Source organism: Fukomys damarensis, unplaced genomic scaffold (genome assembly GCF_012274545.1).
Source record: "Fukomys damarensis isolate Sample0158 unplaced genomic scaffold, DMR_v1.0_HiC HiC_scaffold_23, whole genome shotgun sequence".
Lineage (NCBI taxonomy): Eukaryota > Metazoa > Chordata > Mammalia > Rodentia > Bathyergidae > Fukomys > Fukomys damarensis.
The window spans coordinates 36,965,285-36,982,009 of NW_022900935.1; the positions used below are offsets into that span (position 1 = coordinate 36,965,285).

Below are 16,725 nucleotides of genomic sequence, written 5' to 3' on the forward strand. Positions count from 1 at the left end.
GGGAATGTTGTCATAAAAATAGCTTAAGATTATGCATGCAAAAGTGCTTAGTAAATGTAAATGTAACTGGTGTAACCGGCAAGTATGCCACTGCTTTGTGACTTTCTGCCTCTTGTTTTCCACTGCCCTGTGCCAAAGTCAAGAGTGTTTTTATCTTTATTCTGTGCCTATCCCATATATATGGGGTTAGCAACTTGTGAAAAGGATACCAAACCACTTGTCCCAAGATTCTGTTAGACAAATCAATATATTGTGCAGAAGTGAACCTGCAGAGTCCAGAAACAGGTTTAAAGAACTGTCTTCATCAGTGACCACTGTGTGACGGGGATTATTAGAGTATTCACGAAAGGAAATCTTTCTCACTTGTCAAAAATCTCTCTCTCCAACTCTTGTGCTGTGACCAGGAAAAGATCCCAATCAGATGGCATGTATTATTTGCTTTAAAAAGGATGACAAATAGTCACTTGCCCCTTTACCTGTCTAATCATTAGTGGTTATGCACTGGTAAATGCTGCCTGAGATAATCCGTTTGCAAAGTCTCTTTTCAAAAGAATGTACTACAGTTCCCAATTTCAAAGCACCAGTGTATCCCTATAAGTCCTCCTCAAGCTATAGCTAATTTAGATGGAAGAAATTTTGAACATGGTGACACATGAGGCAGCTATGCAGAAGAGGCTCTCGAAATGTGAAGAAATGACATGCAGGTGGGCATCACATGGCTTACAGGGGGATCCTTTCCTCTTTTAAAGGTGTGGAATCCATGTAGATTCCTTTCAGCAGAGGTGCAGCAATTATAAGGTGAAGCACTTTTGTGGAATGAGCAAGGGGCCATATTCCTACGGCATCAGTTTCTCACCGATCTAATGCCGTGAACAAGAATGGTTATAATAATTGAAGTGTGCATCTGAAACTTTGTGCGGTGAGACAAAACATGATATCATTATGAACAGGAAGCCTGGAAGGTACTCCTACATCTGAGACAAGCTTTCATGTTAGAAGTGACTTTTTATGGTGTGCATAGGTGACGTGGTGTGTGGGAAGACGGGATACAATCAGAATCAGCCCAGACACATCCAGCGAGGCACAGCAGACAGAAAAATCATAGACTGTGGTCTCCCCACTCAACAGCAGGGTTAGTTGAACTAACAGGTGGTCAGGGCCAGCAACCTCTGTTCCTCCAGCCACACGGCCAGAAACCCTCGAGAATCACCCAGATCGTTTCACTCTGAGCCTCAGTTTCACCAGAAGTAAAATGATGCTTCTTCAGAACGTCAATCTGTCTTTTACTGTAAGTTAATTATAAGCAAATCCCATGCCTTCCACAGCAGGTTTGTGGGGAGCACACTGATATTTTCAAAAGACAGAGTGAGGAAGACACAAACTTTAGGTTTTGATAAAACTGATTGCCACTGACTCCATACCATCCACAGCAATATCATGACTATAATTGCCATGTTTGGTTATGCCTCTCTTGCCTTATCTCCAGACTGGCATTGCCTGTGGGGAATGTTCCAGGGAGGTTAGATTATTTTTCAGTGTAGAATCAGTTTAATGTGTAAATAGATGTCAGTGACCCTGGCTACAAAGTCTCTTCCCTCCAGTATCAAAACGCTGACGGGAATTTGAACTTTGTCCATTTACACGAGGGCAGTGGTGGACAATCTCTAGCCTGCATGTTCTTTGTATTCCCTTGAAGACAAAGGATGTGAATGTATGAGCTGTTTTTTCTAGTGTTAACAGTTTGCAATAAATCACTAGGCCTTGGCTTGAAGTTTTGGCACTTGTCTCTAAAAGGTTCACTATCTTTGCACTAGGGTATACAATAAGATAATTTGCTATTGATTTTATGATGTTAGATTTTCAAAAGGCCATTGGACTGAAAATAAAACAAAGAGAAAGATTTCAATGAATCAGCCTTTTGACTGTTCAAGCTGCATAAAATATATATTTACTAACTTGAGTTGTGAAAAGTAATTAATATTTATGGAGGCAAAAAAGACATCTTCAGGAATTTCTTATAAAGCCTAACCCAATCTAGTTAAGCTGATGGTATTTAAGTCACTGTGTAATGCCCGTAAGGTAAGTAGCCCCTTTCCCTTGCTACCTCACATTCTCCATATTTAAATATCATCTCTATTTTGGTGTGAGCTGAATTTGTGAACTTGAGAAGAATCTGTGAGAATTAACCACTCTATGAAGATGGCAGATGTAAAACCTTCTTTGTGGGTAAGAGTCAGGTTATGGGTCTCTGTCCCTCATCCCTATTGCTGTGTAAAAGAGATCAAAGGAAAGATGAAAACTAAATCAGAAGAAAGGGCATGGCAGATTCTCAGGGATTTTCTGAGCCAATGAGGAATCCAGGTCCACTGGACCACAGCCACCAGCAACATGGAGTAGTGCTGAGCCGAGCCAGGAGGAAGAATCTTATTCAAAGCAAAGGACTACAGAGAGGAGAAGGAAGACTGCAGGGAGGAACTTCTGCGATCTCACTCCTTGTCATCAGAACTCACCCAATTAGAAAGGTAGAAAGGATTCCCTTTTCTTAAACTGTCCATTCTCCAGGAAATGCTCTGGGTTGAATGTGTCTGGAGTCGCCCACTCTGTGGGGTCCCTGTGCAGCGCAGTCAAATTGGTCATGACCATGGTCCCCTAGAAAAGGGAGAAGAGAGTCAGGTGAGGCTTGACCCATGCAACACACTCAGGCACAGGGACAGGGGCCTGGGCTCCTGAGCTGCGGGCTGCTGCTGGCCTCAGCTCCTGTACCCCTTCAGTTCCACCACCCCTGGATCTCAGTCTCCAGGATCCTACACTTTTTCACAGGACCACTCAGGAGGATAGACTGTCACTGCCTGCCAGGAATGTTCCAGGAGGTTAGACTATTTTTCAGTGTTGAATCAGTTTAATCTGCAGGCAGATGTCAGTGACCATAGCAACGAAGTCTCTTTTGCTTCTTACTCTTCCCTGCAGTATCAACTGCTCTCCCTACTCACAGCAGGGTTCGTAGCACTAACAGCTGGTCAGGATCAGCAACCTCTGTTCCTCCAGCCACAGGGCCAGAAACCCTGGAGGAGAGACAGTGAGTCTTTCCCTCACGCTGCCTCATCGGACCCACCAGTGATGCTGGATGATTTATCTGTCAGTTCATTCTGTCTCCTCCATTCTGTGCCCACAAAAGGCTCCTCTTTGAATTGCTGCCTTGTGTTCCCAGACTCCTGTAATGCCTCCTACCATGCCCCTGCCAGACCTTTCCATCTGCTCCACATCCTGAGAGCTGAGCATGATTTGAACGTGACTTAACTGTGTCACATCGCCCACGTACTCACTTGATACTCTTGAATAGCTTCCTGACACTCCCAGGTCATAAATCCATCCTCTTATTCACCAGGGTCCTCCCTTCTGTGTTGCCCTCTGTCTTAGTCACTGTTGTTATTGCTGAGACAAAACACCTGACACTCAATGTTCAAAGAGCAAAGGTTTGTTGTAGCTCACAGTTTGTAGAGGTTTCATTCCCTACTTGATGGATTGGAAGGCAGGGTGTCATGGCAGAGGGTCCTCACAGAGTGGACAGGAGGCAGTAAAAGACAAACAACACTAAGAGATGGCAGCATCATTGTCTCTGTCTCTTATATTCTGTGCAGGTGCTCGTCATGAGGGCAGGCAACAATCCCACCCATGATGGGGCAGCCTTCACCCCAGCATCCCACATCGTAGATCCTGCCACCTCTCCAAAACACCATCTGTGACCACATGAAGCTTCGGGGGACATCTAGACACAGTCCATAACACTGGGGCTCCCACTAAGGGGGGACCTCCCACTGGTTGTTCTACCAGAATAGGTTTCCGTGTTGTTCATTATGCAAAAATGTTTTTACGTTTTTTTTTTCATGAACTAACTTCTTGCCATTCTTTCATTATTGGCTCCAAACTCACTTCCCTCAAAAGCCTCGCCTCACCAGGTCATCTGGCTCCTATGTTCCCTCTAGCTGGAGGATTCTGAGAGCATCTTTGTGGAACAAGTGAGGATTTTCCTTTGGTCCCTCATCATGCTTTCTAAGAAGGTGCTTCCATCCCTATACTGCTCTGGATTGTTTTTGAGACCCAAATGTTTTACATACTTATGGTGTATTTGCTGGTTAATTAAGAGTAATAATTGCTATTTTGAGTATGAAGCTCTGCATGTAAGACCTCACTTACTTCCATGCAGAGCCTGCAAGAAGAGTTTAACTGCATTTTAGAGATGAACCAACTGTATCTGTGAAAGGTTTCACAATGCCCTTGGAGTCACAGAGCACGCAGACACAGAACCATTTCCTGCACTAGGTTTGTCTGGCGTCACAGCCATGGCTCCTGTGCTAGGTATCATTAGATTTCTTATTGTCCAGGACGGATATTAAACCTGATGCGAAAAATTAGTAGTAAAATCAGTCTAGTGAGATGGCCTAGTGCTCTGAAGGTGGATGAATGGTTAGAACAATGCAAACTGCACCTGGAATGTTCATATCTCATTCACTCCAGGACATGCTCAGTTAGAAGGGGAGGACTTCCTGGCTCTGCAGTGGTCCTACCCGGCAGTGTTCAGTGGGAAAGCTCCCCGGCTCCACCACTGGAGCGTGTCCCCGAGGAAAGCCTATTCGGAGGAATGGAGACAAACTAGAACAGACCCTCACAGGCTGGGACAGTTGGCCACAGAACACAGGGAGACACCTAATCGGGCTTTGTGAACAGAAGATTCCAGGGACACAGAGGAGCTGAGTGTGGAGATCTTAAAAGCAGGTAGCATGCGATGCCTTCTGTTCATGAAGACAGGAAATTCAACAGGGGACAATGGATAAAAAGTGAGGGGAGAATATTGTACAGTCAGATAAAAGCAAGTCCTGTGAAGGAGCATTATGTATTGAAAATAATCAGTGTAGATATGGTTCTGGATACCAGCTATTGTCCTACCCTAGTTGCGAGATCTGAAAAATAATTTTTCCTGAATCTTACCTTAGTCTATAAAATGGAAACAAAACATATCCTGAGAACAAAGATATTTTGAAATAGGCTAATAGTCTAATGCACAGGATTGTTGTATAATATGAGTTGTCCTTTTTTCTCCCTTTATAATAATTGGTACTGCACAGCGGGGACTGGCTTCCTTTCTTAGACCCAACAGCCTACCATGGGGCTGTAAGCGAATCTGAAGTAATACAAGCAGGGAAATTATTTTAGCGAAATTATTTTAGAAAAAGCAGTGCTAGTGTGATTGGAGAGCTGAGTGTCTCAAATGCCCTTTCTCATTTAACAGTCTATAATTACTGGATTTTGTCACAGAATTTTCCAAAATATCTCTGGCAGGTTACAGAGCCTCCTCAGGGGAGGTGGGGGCATGACCTCCATGGGTGTGCCTCCCTCCCTTCTCCCTTGATTTCTCCCTGTTTCCCACCTTGCCAAGAGCTGCTCCTCCTCTACACCTGCCTCTGCCATTCCACGCTGCCTTGGAGCCATTTACGCATGGATTGAAACCTCTACAAATTTGAGCAGAAACAAAGTTTCTTCTTAAGCTGTGGAGGTTGGACATTAAGACAATCAGGTATGATAAATCACTCTGCTCATGTAACTGACTTCTTAGGACTGGAAAACATTTCATAATTTCCCAGGACAAAGTCAAAGACAGGCTTGATGGCAAAGCCTAAGAGGTCTACTTACCTTTGGCAGGTGGTATCCACCCAAAGTGGTATCAACACTCACTTCCCTGGGGGCATTCAGAGGAACGATGTTGCCCATTCTTAGCACCTCGTGGACAACAGCATTGGTATAGGGCATGGACTCTCTGTTGGCCAAGCTTGGCTGCTGCGCCTGGCCAATCACTCTGTCAATCTCAGCGTGCACTTTTTCTGGAAGAGAAGGGGGTGTCAAGTGTTTCTTAAATTTTGTGATTTCTTCTATAAATGTGGGAATGCTCTATAAGAGCTTCACTGTTGGATTTTAACTACCTTCACTCTGAAAATAAACAAAATGGACCTTCCCCATTTTAGGGCTTATTTAGAAAATTGCCAGTACTCTAAATTCCCATTAGCCTGGGTGGCCCAGAGAACAGAATATTCAGGCTGAGAACAGCTAAGTTCACAATAGGATCAGGTCTTATTGAGACTGGTATAATAAAGTTCCCTATAATGGCTGGCTTACAAGCCACAGAATTTTATTTCTCAGTTCTGGATCCTGAAGATTCCAACATCAAATTTTCAAGAAACTTGGTACCTGGTGGAACCACATTCTCCACTCATGGACTGTACCTCCTTGCTGTGTGTTGACACGCACCAAGGAGCAACACAACTCTCTGAAACTTATTTTTTTAAAGTACCTGGTCCCATTCAGGAGAGCTAATCACATTCAAGGCCCCCCATTCTGATTACCATCCCATTATTAAGCTATCACACACAGCAGATCTATAGACTCTAAATTATCAGAGAGATATATGAGTCAAAAGTGAACACAACTCTTGCTTCACAACATTGTTGCTGCAATCTATGGAAGGCCTTTCTGTCTCAATTTTCCTGTCTCATTAATGAGGATAGATATGCCTTCATTGTAGGGATTCTTTGAGATTTACATGAATTGATTTGAGGGTCCAAGAAATAATAGAAACCGCTCCCTGCCACCCACTGTGTTCTTTTCTCTTTATACAGTAACAGGGATTTCAGCTGAATACTTGGTTGTCCTGTTGAAAACTACATTTCCCATGTTCTCTTCTGACTAAATGTGGCCATAGCACTAAGTTTTGGTGGATGGAACGTAAGCAGAAGAGATGTCTCATTCTTGGAACAAGCCCTTCTGAGGAAAGGTGTTTGCTGCCTTTTCTTCTTGCCTCTTAATGTGGAAAGGCAGTCTTCTGGAGAGGGTTTTAGAGAATTAGAAGGAAGACCTCATTCTAGATACAACAGAGCAACAGTTGAAAGGTCTTTGGAATTCTAAGTGCTTCACAAAGCTTACAGATCTTTTACCCAAGAGAGTTTTAGAGATAGAAGGAAGACCTCATTCTAGATACAACAGAGCAACAGTTGAAAGGTCTTTGGAATTCTAAGTGCTTCACAAAGCTTACAGATCTTTTACCCAAGAGAGAAATAAACATGTAACATTTGTTTATTGACCATTTTTAAAAGAGAAATTTCACTGGGGTTACATCTTTCTAGTTGGGTAAAATATATAAACATAAAATGTACCATGTAATTCATTTTAACTTATGGTTAATTTTAAATATATTCATATTACTGTGCAATCCATCTCTAAAATTTCTCATCTTGCAAAACTGAAACTCTATATTCATTAAAGGAAGCCTCATTTCCTCCTTTCCCAACACATGGCTACTACCATTGTCCATTCATTTCCCGTGAATTTGACAACTCTAAATAATTCATATAAGTGTAATTATACAGCATTTATGCCATTGTGGTTTGTTTATTAATGCTCTTGCTACAGCACACCTCAGAATTTTATTCCTTTTTAAGATTGAACACGATTATATTCCATGTGTAGTCCACACTTTGTTTACTCCTTCATGGTCGATGAACATCTAGGTTACTACTCCCTTTTAGCTATGGACAATTGTGCTGCTATGAACACAGGTGTAAACTTCTATAACTTTAATTGATTTTTATTTTGGATCCTCTATTCCAGAAGTCCAGTTTACATCTATGATCACTATTGTGATAGATCAGCTTGGCTGGAGTAAGAACTACCTGGAAGATTAGTAAAGACCACTTCTAGGTGTGACCATTCATAACTGACACGTCGGCCAGCAAACTCAGCGGGGTCAAACCATCCTGGATAGATAGAACAGAGAGGGGAAAGAAGAAGGAAGTGCCCCCATTTTGGAAGAGCTGAAATCTTGGCTATTGCCTTTGGACATGGCTATCCAGTTCCTTCAGCCTTCCAATGCAGACTTACATTGGCAACTCTGCAGTGGGCTTCTAGGCGCTGACCTTTAACTGGTTTTGCCTCCTTGATCCCTCTTGTTTTGAGGTTTCCGTCTTCTTGGGCTCAATAGATACTGATCCTTTGATTTTCCAACTTACAGAGGGTCTGTGTGAATTCTTCTGCTTCTCACCCTGTATGGTCACCTAGTAAATCTCTTCCATAATCATGCATGTATTATCTATTGATTCACTTTGAGAACACTTATGCAACATCCTAACTCAGGAGCTTTGAACTTTTTAAAAAAAAAAGAATCCTCAGGTAGTAAGGCCTTTTGCATCATGATCCAAGATACATATACATAAATAAATACTCATATAAAATATGAATTTTATATCAATATGTGAAAGAGACAGTATAACGTAATGTATGAATATACATGGGTTGCACTCCAATACCATTTATTCTGTGTTTATATTAGGGACAAAAGTTGTTCTTGATCCACAAAACTTGTTTTGGCTCTTTATTACACCGTATTCCACAATTTGCAGAACTGCATTATGAGAGTCTCCATCCACCACCTGTTCAAGGTATTCTGAAAGCTGAGAGATCAAAAACAATGGGAATAGTCACTGTCCATGGAGGGATGAGAGTTTGTGGGGTTGTTAGAAGAATACTATGTTATACAGATGTGTAAATACCAAATAGTTTCTCTGGTGAGAAAAACTAAAAGTGTAAATAAGATCCAAATTGTATAACTGACAATGTGAAATAGGAAGAAAAGGGCTAAAGGTATAGGGGAAGTGGGAAGGGTAGGGGAAAGGAAATAAGAGAAAAGAAAAATATGAAAAAAGGAAAAAATGGAAACAAATTATTTGAAAATAGGAGAAGGTGGAGGGGGTGAAGGGAGGGAAGGGGAATGGGGAAAAATGAGAACCAAGATCTGTCATGTAGAGGTACAAGATCCTAGTGATGAATGTAACTGTACTGTATACCTAAAAAGTATCAATAAAATCAATAAAAAAGAATAATGTGTGAAGAGCACATTAGTTGAGTTGTGTTGTCATATCTGGCATAAGAAAACATTAATAATTGCCAAGCCAGAAATATCTTAGAGTAATAGATGATTTGAGGTAAATAATTTTATCACATGGGAAAAAATTGGGAATTGGCTTCATGATAGAGGGAAGAGCAAATGTCAGGCTGAGGGCATAAACAAGGACAGTGACAAGGGAAGGAAATGTACTTTAGGGAAGCACCCATACACCACAGTGGGGGATGAAGTGGGGTAGGCAGAAAAGAAGCACATTGGACGGCACTGCATTCCACATTAAGCACTGTGGACAGTATCCAGTAGAGAAAAAGGAAGGCAATGAGTTGATTTCCATCCGAGACTGCCACTGTTTCATGGAATTTATGACAATGTCAATGGTCTTCACTGTTTCCCCTGGACTCAGAGCTCACTGAGGGCAGGAAGTCACTGCAGCACTTGTACTACCTGGACCGGTCACAATCCTGATAGTAGACTCAAAGTATGCACCCACATCCAAGTGTGGGAGCCTGGCTGAACCAGAGCGACTCGATGTTGACCAGCGAATGACCTGGAGACTGTCACTCCCCCCATCCCTTATGGAATAACTAGTGATTAATTGTGAATTGTTGGGTGGCTGCTTTGAAGTAGCTGGGAGGCTAGATGGAAACTGTAGTGAACACAGAGACCCAACATAAATCACCCCACTCCTTGCTTGCCTGTAGTGGAATGTTCTGAACGTTGTAATCTAAGTTGAAAATGGAAAAATGGATAATCAATCTGCTTATCATTAGTACGTGATGGTCAAGTATATGCCTGATGACCACTAGCTCAGATTAACTGATTCTTTGCCTTTGTCCTCTCTCTGTAAGTTTTAAGTGTAAACCCCCCCCCCTTCAGCCCAATATAAAATGGCCTCTGTTTCTGAGCTGGGCGCCCTTCCTGAGCTACTTGGCTTAGGAGGTGCCGTCTGGCCAGGCTGATAAAGGTCTATTAGCCAACTTGCCTGGTGTGTTCCTTCCTGGGTGACTCTCGCTATCAGACAAGCTCCTGGAGCCTCGCTGAGCTACTGAGCCCAGCATCATGAAGGCCTCTTGGCTGTTCACGCTCCAGGAGTAAAAGTGAGACTCAAGTCTTACACAAGGAGATAGCACAGTCTCCGGACTGTGCTGCCTGCCTTCCCATCTGCCAAGCTTCCTGCTTTCCAGAAGCACCACTTGGTCTGGTCAGGAGCACAAACTGTATGCTCACCTTGGACTTCCGGGTAGAGGGCCATGTATAGCAGACCCCAGCGCAGTGTTGTGGATGTCGTCTCTGTCCCAGCAAGAAAGAGGTCCAAGGTGCTAAGGATGAGGTTTCTTTCATCAAAACTTGAAGTAGTCTTGTCTGGGTGCTAGAAGGATGGAATTGTTAAGGTTGATTCATAGAATCTGTTGTTGACGCCATACAATAGCAAAAGGTTAGAAAGAAAGGTAGAAAGGAGAAACTATATGCTTTTGACTTTCTCAAGTTCCAACAATGCTATTATCTATCTGCCCCTTCTGCTGAAATTGAAAATAAATTCTCCAGCATTCAGTGTTTGAAAAATCAAAAAACCTGAGACCACACAGATCTGAGCATAAGCACTGCCCATGACAGCAAACAGACCATAGCCATAGTCAGGTAGTGTGACCATCCAGCAACTCCCAGATAGAGCAACAGAAAATTAGACTAACCGACCAATCTAATCTGGAATGAGGACAATGACCAAAGACGGATGGGAGGACCAAGACCAACAGTCCACTTGAACACCAGGCCCTGGGGCTACCTCCAGCAGAGACCAGAGGGATGGTCTCTTTTTACATCCACCAAGGTAAGCAAGGACACACCAGGCTGGAGCAGTAACCAAAATCTAAGCTAAACAGATAAAAGAGCCTCTGTGTTGGGGAAGGCACCTCAAAAACCCATAGGTATAAAACTGGGTGGAGAAAATAGTGACTGGCTGGATTCTAAGGCTGCAGATCTTAGAAGGAAACTACTCATTTAGAAACACAGTAGAATTTTTCTCTGACTTAATCATTTAGCATATTTTTCAATCTTTATTCTTCATGTATCAGTTTTGTTAGGGACATGGCTTTTTAAAAAATCTATTTTTGTCTCATTTTTTTCCTCGTTATTCTCTTTTATCTCTTTCTATCTTATCCTGTCCTGTCTTCATCTCTCATTTCCTGTTTTTTTCTCTGGTTTTTACTCCTTTTGTTCATTTTTTTCCCATGACAGTTTTCTAAGGTTATTAATTTCCTTTGACTCCTCAATAGGATCCCCAATTTCACTTTTCTCTCATCCCTCTCATATTCCATGGATTTTTCACATTTTGCTCTGTTTTATTCTCTAGCTCTTCACTTCCTCCATATACAGTGTATGTCTAGATGTCCATAGGGATATTTTTCAGGGGCGGCTGGGTCTAGAATGTATGATTCTGGGAGTGATTCATGGTGCAACGCTAGGCAAAGGGCACTAGGATTAAGGGTGTGAATTGTGCACACCCTAAGTAGACTGGATAAGATAAAAGAGGCACAAAGAAATGTAGTCCTCCCTTGCTTACTTTGCTACTTTCTCCCCTCCATGAACTGTTCCCTTCTGTGAAGACTGTCTGCCTTGGAGCTAAGAGATTATGGACTGAAACCTATATAAACTGTGAGCTAAATAGACCTATCACCTTTCCTTAACTTCTATGGGGGGATTGCCTTATCAACAAGAAAAGTAACTAGGACACTCTACTTTTACTAGTATAGCAATTAAGCATTATGAATCTCTAGATAGCTACTTCACTTAGTGCTATTATTGTCGAAAATTGTTCTGTTGTGGCAGGAAAATTTAGTAGGTATTTACTGTGAATCAATACTAGGTTAATATCTGGTTTGTGTTAGTGTTTGTATGATAATTACAATTTTCTAGGGTAAGGACAGTACATTATAGGACTTTAGGGTTTGTGAATATACAGTTTGTCTTTAATGCTACTACTGTTGCTGCTTTTGAGACTGTAGATAAGGTGACATAGTTGGTGCTGTTATTCTCAGGATGTCAATATCTGGATTGCCTGGAGGTCATCATTAACAATGCTGTGGCTGATACTACAAAAACTGGGTACTGGACCAAATATGCTGCAAACTTTCCTCCAAGAGAAATGGAGGAATGAATCCTGTGACAGAGGACAAAGCCAATAGTCACACTGAGATGGAATCACTGAAATGCAGACATTAACTAAAGAGGTCTCCATAACAGCAACAAAGATTACCAGTATAATCAATTCACAAGCTTCAACATAATAAAAAACAAAAAATAGAATCAGAAGAAGAGAAGGCAACAAAATAAATCCAAAATCTCTCAACTTCCCTAAAGCTGATTCATGAGGCATCAAAGAAGAGAAAACCAAAAACCACACACTTGAATTATTCAAACATCTAACAGAGGAGACAGCAAAATAGATCAATAAGGCACTTAGCAAGATCACAGAAGACATAAATAAACAGATAATGGGCCATGTAAACAAGATAATCAGCAGCTCATCTACAGAAGACACTAACAGATTGCTAGCAAGCTCAGTACAATTATGCAAAACATGAATTACCAATATAAAAAGAATTAGATTCCATAAAAAGTTTACAAATATAAATTCAGGAAATTAAAATCTATGCTAAGTACGGGCAGTGGAATTGATCAGCATGCGTAGGTGTCAGAACCAGAAGGGAGGGCTGTTATGGGTGACTAATTCATGACAGATACCTTAAACAATAAGAGAATAAGAAAATGGATCCTACATCTCTTGGATAATATAAAAAAGACTAATTTAACATTAATTGGATTTAGCAAAAAAATCAGAAAAAAGCACAAATGGCATAAGTACATAGTTACTTTAATAATAGCAGAAAACTTTACATATAAGGGGAAATAATTGAATGTACAGAGAAGAGGGGAATATAGAACCCCAAATAGCCATGATCAGAAAATAACCTCTCTGAGACACATCATAGTCAAAGTCCTGGAATTCTAACATAAGAACAGAATCAAGTTGTCATAAAATCAACAAATCACTTCTTAGGTTAAACCCTTAAATGTTACTGCAGACTTTTCAACACATATTGTCAAGGCCAGGAAGACTTGGAGTGAAGTATTACAAGCTCTACAAGAAAACCACTTTCAACCTAGGCTGATATATCCTGTAAAATTATCTTCCAAAGTTGATGGAGATATAAGATATTTCCATGATAAAGACCACTCAAAGAATTCATATCCACTGATCTAGCACTCCAAAATTTTCTGAAAGATATCCTCATAAGAGACAAACCATCAGTGCCTAAAAGTCTCTTGGAATGAATATCCACATGGAGAGGGGTTTAATGGTTAAGCAGGAAGGTGGAGGATTGCAACAGGAAAATAATACAAGGACAAAACAAGCCAATACTTTTCAGCAATAACTCTCCATGTAATGGACTGATTCACCAATGAAAATACAAAGATTGGTAGTATGGATCAAGAAACAAAATTCAATGGTGTGCCATGTAAAAGAAACATTTTACCAAAAGATCTAGACTATGGTCACTGGACTATTTCATATTTGTCCAAGGTTCTCTAATCTGAAGATAAGGGCCCCTTGGTCTGGAGTGATTTGTAGTGTAAACAGGAATTAAAGTAGTCCAGTTGATTAGAGGTATTCATATTGTTATGAGGTTAAGAGAATGTGGGGACAGGTCAGAAGTCTTGGGAAGATGTCTTTCAGACTTTTCCTGTCAAAAAGAGATAACAATTGTACATATATGCACCAAACACCAGCATGCTCAACTTTAGAAAACAAACATTACTAGATATAAAAGATCAAATAAAAAAACACAATTCTAGTAGGGAACTTCAATATTTCATTGCCATAAATAGACAGATTAAATACTCTCTTAAGTAAACTATTGAATCACCAGTGGGTCACAGAAGAAATCAAGGAAGGAATAAAACATTTTCTAGATCTAATTTATACTACCAGTACAATATATCAAAATGTATGGCACAGGATGGAAGCAGTTTTAAGAGAGAAGTTCTAGGTGTTCAATGACCAGATTACAAAACCTGAGTGAGCTAATAATCAACCTAACTATGCAACCAGAAAGCCCTAGGAAAAGAGGAACAATGCAAACCCCAAACTAGTAAAAGGAAGGAAAGTATAAGAGTAGAAACCAATGAAGTTCAGACCAAAAAACAGTATAATGAATGAATAAAAGGAAGAGTTACAGGTAGCCTGGGCCCCGATCCACCACGGGAAGGAGAGCCACGCCTGCTCCAGCCGCCATCACGCAAGCACCGGGAAGGCCCTGAACACCCATAACCGGCCCCTCCCGCACTCTCAGACCTCCTGACTGTGCCAGTCTTTGGACCCACTCTGCAGAGGCAGAGGTGGTCATCAAGGGTATTTTTCTGAGTTCCCAACTTTGAACATGTTTAAAGAAAGGGTGTGGGAAACCTGTAATAGAACGTTGTGGAGTTCAACCATTCAGAAGGTTGGGGATCTCAATCTGGGCCTTGCAGCCCGAGGTCAGTCAGCATCATGGGGTTCAGCCATCAGCTAAATGAGATCAGGGGTCTTGCATCCTCGCTCGGTCTGAGCCATTAAATGTTAAATACACTATATTGAAATTTTGTTCATTGCAGACATGTTCTGGACTGCTTCTTGATTTCAACTTAATTCAAATGATTTAAGGGTGATAGACTAGTGACTACCACAGGTGGTCAGTGTCCAAGTTGTGCTTGATCTTAATGTGTTGCTGATTGTATCAGTTGGGATAAAGCATTGCGGTTGATTTGATGAACTGTTTTCTCTGATGTTATGAAGATGAGAATGTCTGAGGGTCATTAGAGACACAGAAGCTAGGGCACAACTATATCAGGAAGATTTGTGTGATAATCCAGAGATTACACCATGGACAGTCCGACAACAAAAATAAAAATGAGAAAACACTTAAGCAAGACACAAGGACAGACTTCCAGTTCACCAATGGCAAACAGTAGGCAAATGAGGATGAAAAGGCAGTTAGTGAACCACCAGGACACCCTGAACTCAAAGCACAGGAAGTAACAAAACAGATCAATCAGGCTCTAGAAAAATTCAAACCAGAAATAATTTCCCAGATAACCATAGAGGTAGTTAGCAAAATGGAAGTGGTGATTTGAGACTCTAGAGCAGAAACTGACAAAAAAATAGATGAGCTCAGGACCATGATAGAAGCCATGAAGGCCCAGCATAAGAAAGAAATGGAAAAAATAAACACCCAACATAGGAAAGAAATGGAATCCATAAAACAGATTCAAACAGATATCCAGGAGATTCAATACTCCATAGAAAGTGTACACAACAGAATAGAAGAATGCAAAGATAGACTCTCAGATATAGAAGATAAGATGGCAGTCAGTGACCATGAAAAGAGAGATCTCTTAAAAACAGTAAGGGATCATGAGAAATCAATCCAACAGCTCCTAGATGATGCAAGGAAGAATAACATAAGACTGATAGGAATACATGAAGTAATAGGAGAAAATATAAATGGCTTCAAAAAGCTGTTAGCAGAATTAATGACAGAAAACTTCCCAAACAGAGGAGAAGAATTTGACATTCAGATAACTGAGGCATATAGGACCCCAACTAGAAACAAATAAAAAAATCTACACCTAGACATATAATAATCAAGATCCCAGAAACCCAACAGAAGAAGAAAATACTATAAGCAGTAAGAGAAAAGAAACAAATCACGTACAAAGGAAAGCCCATCAGAATCAAAGCAGACTTTTTAACACAAACCCTTGGGGCAACGAGAGCCTGGAATGAGATACTTCAATTACTAAAAGAGAACAACCTCCAACCTAGACTGATGTTTCCTGCAAAACTCTCTATCAAAATGGATGGGGAAATAAGACACTTCCAAGACAAAGAACGCCTGAGAACCTACATGAATACCAAACCAGCACTACAAGCAATTCTAAACAAGATCCTAGAAAAAGACAATGAAGGCAACAACACCATGAGGCCCAACAGAGCTAATCAAATAGGAAAGGCAATAAACTAAATGGTGAAGGTGAAAAAGCAAAAAGAGTCAACAAATGGCCAATAACATGTCAATAATAAGTTAGTACATATCAGTTATAACCATCAAGGACAATGGCCTCAACTCACCCATCAAGAGAAATAGACTGGCAAAATGGAATGAGAAGCAAAATCCAACAAAATGTTGTATATAAGAAACACACCTAGTGCAAAAAGAAGCACATAGCCTGAAAGTGAAAGGATGCAAAATAATTCTCCATGTGACAGGAGCCCAGAAAAAAACAGGGGTAGCAATCTTATTTGCAGACAAAGTGAATTTCAAACCAAAACTGATTCTAGTATTATTGGTGTAGGATGGTACGGTATCATACCTCTGTGAATGTAAAATATCTTGTACCTGCTTTATGATACATAGTAGTGATCATGCCTTATCAGAGCTACATTTAATGATATTACTCTAGAATGTTCTCTTTCCAGATGATGATTAAGGTGCTATTAAAAAAAATGGTGCCAGTTACCACAACAGCAACAGAACTTTGCTGTTTTCTGGATATTATTCTTTTCTTTGTTTCTTTTTGTTTTGTTTTGTTTTTTTTAATGGAATGTGCTGAATGTCTATAATTTTGTTCAGATGACTACAGAACCTGGAAAAGCTGTTGCTGCTATCAATGCATAACATACTGCTATTATTAGTCTTTTAATATAAATATATATATATATATATATATATACACACATA

At 40.7% G+C, this 16,725-nt stretch overlaps 1 long non-coding RNA gene and 1 pseudogene across 2 annotated transcripts in view; one reads left to right on the forward strand and one right to left on the reverse strand.

Moving 5' to 3' along the window:
- Positions 1 to 7,850, forward strand: part of LOC117287350 — a 9,228-nt gene extending 1,378 nt beyond the window's left edge. Inside the window, exons 2-3 of one of the 2 annotated variants that reach the window (XR_004518614.1) lie at positions 3,639 to 5,572; positions 7,657 to 7,850. This is a non-coding gene — a long non-coding RNA (uncharacterized LOC117287350). Of the gene's footprint in view, positions 1 to 2,657; positions 5,573 to 7,656 lie in introns of those variants that run through there. The other variant, XR_004518613.1, reaches the window with a different exon arrangement.
- LOC104859956 overlaps positions 1 to 16,725 on the reverse strand; it is a 33,943-nt pseudogene that overhangs the window by 1,900 nt on the left and 15,318 nt on the right.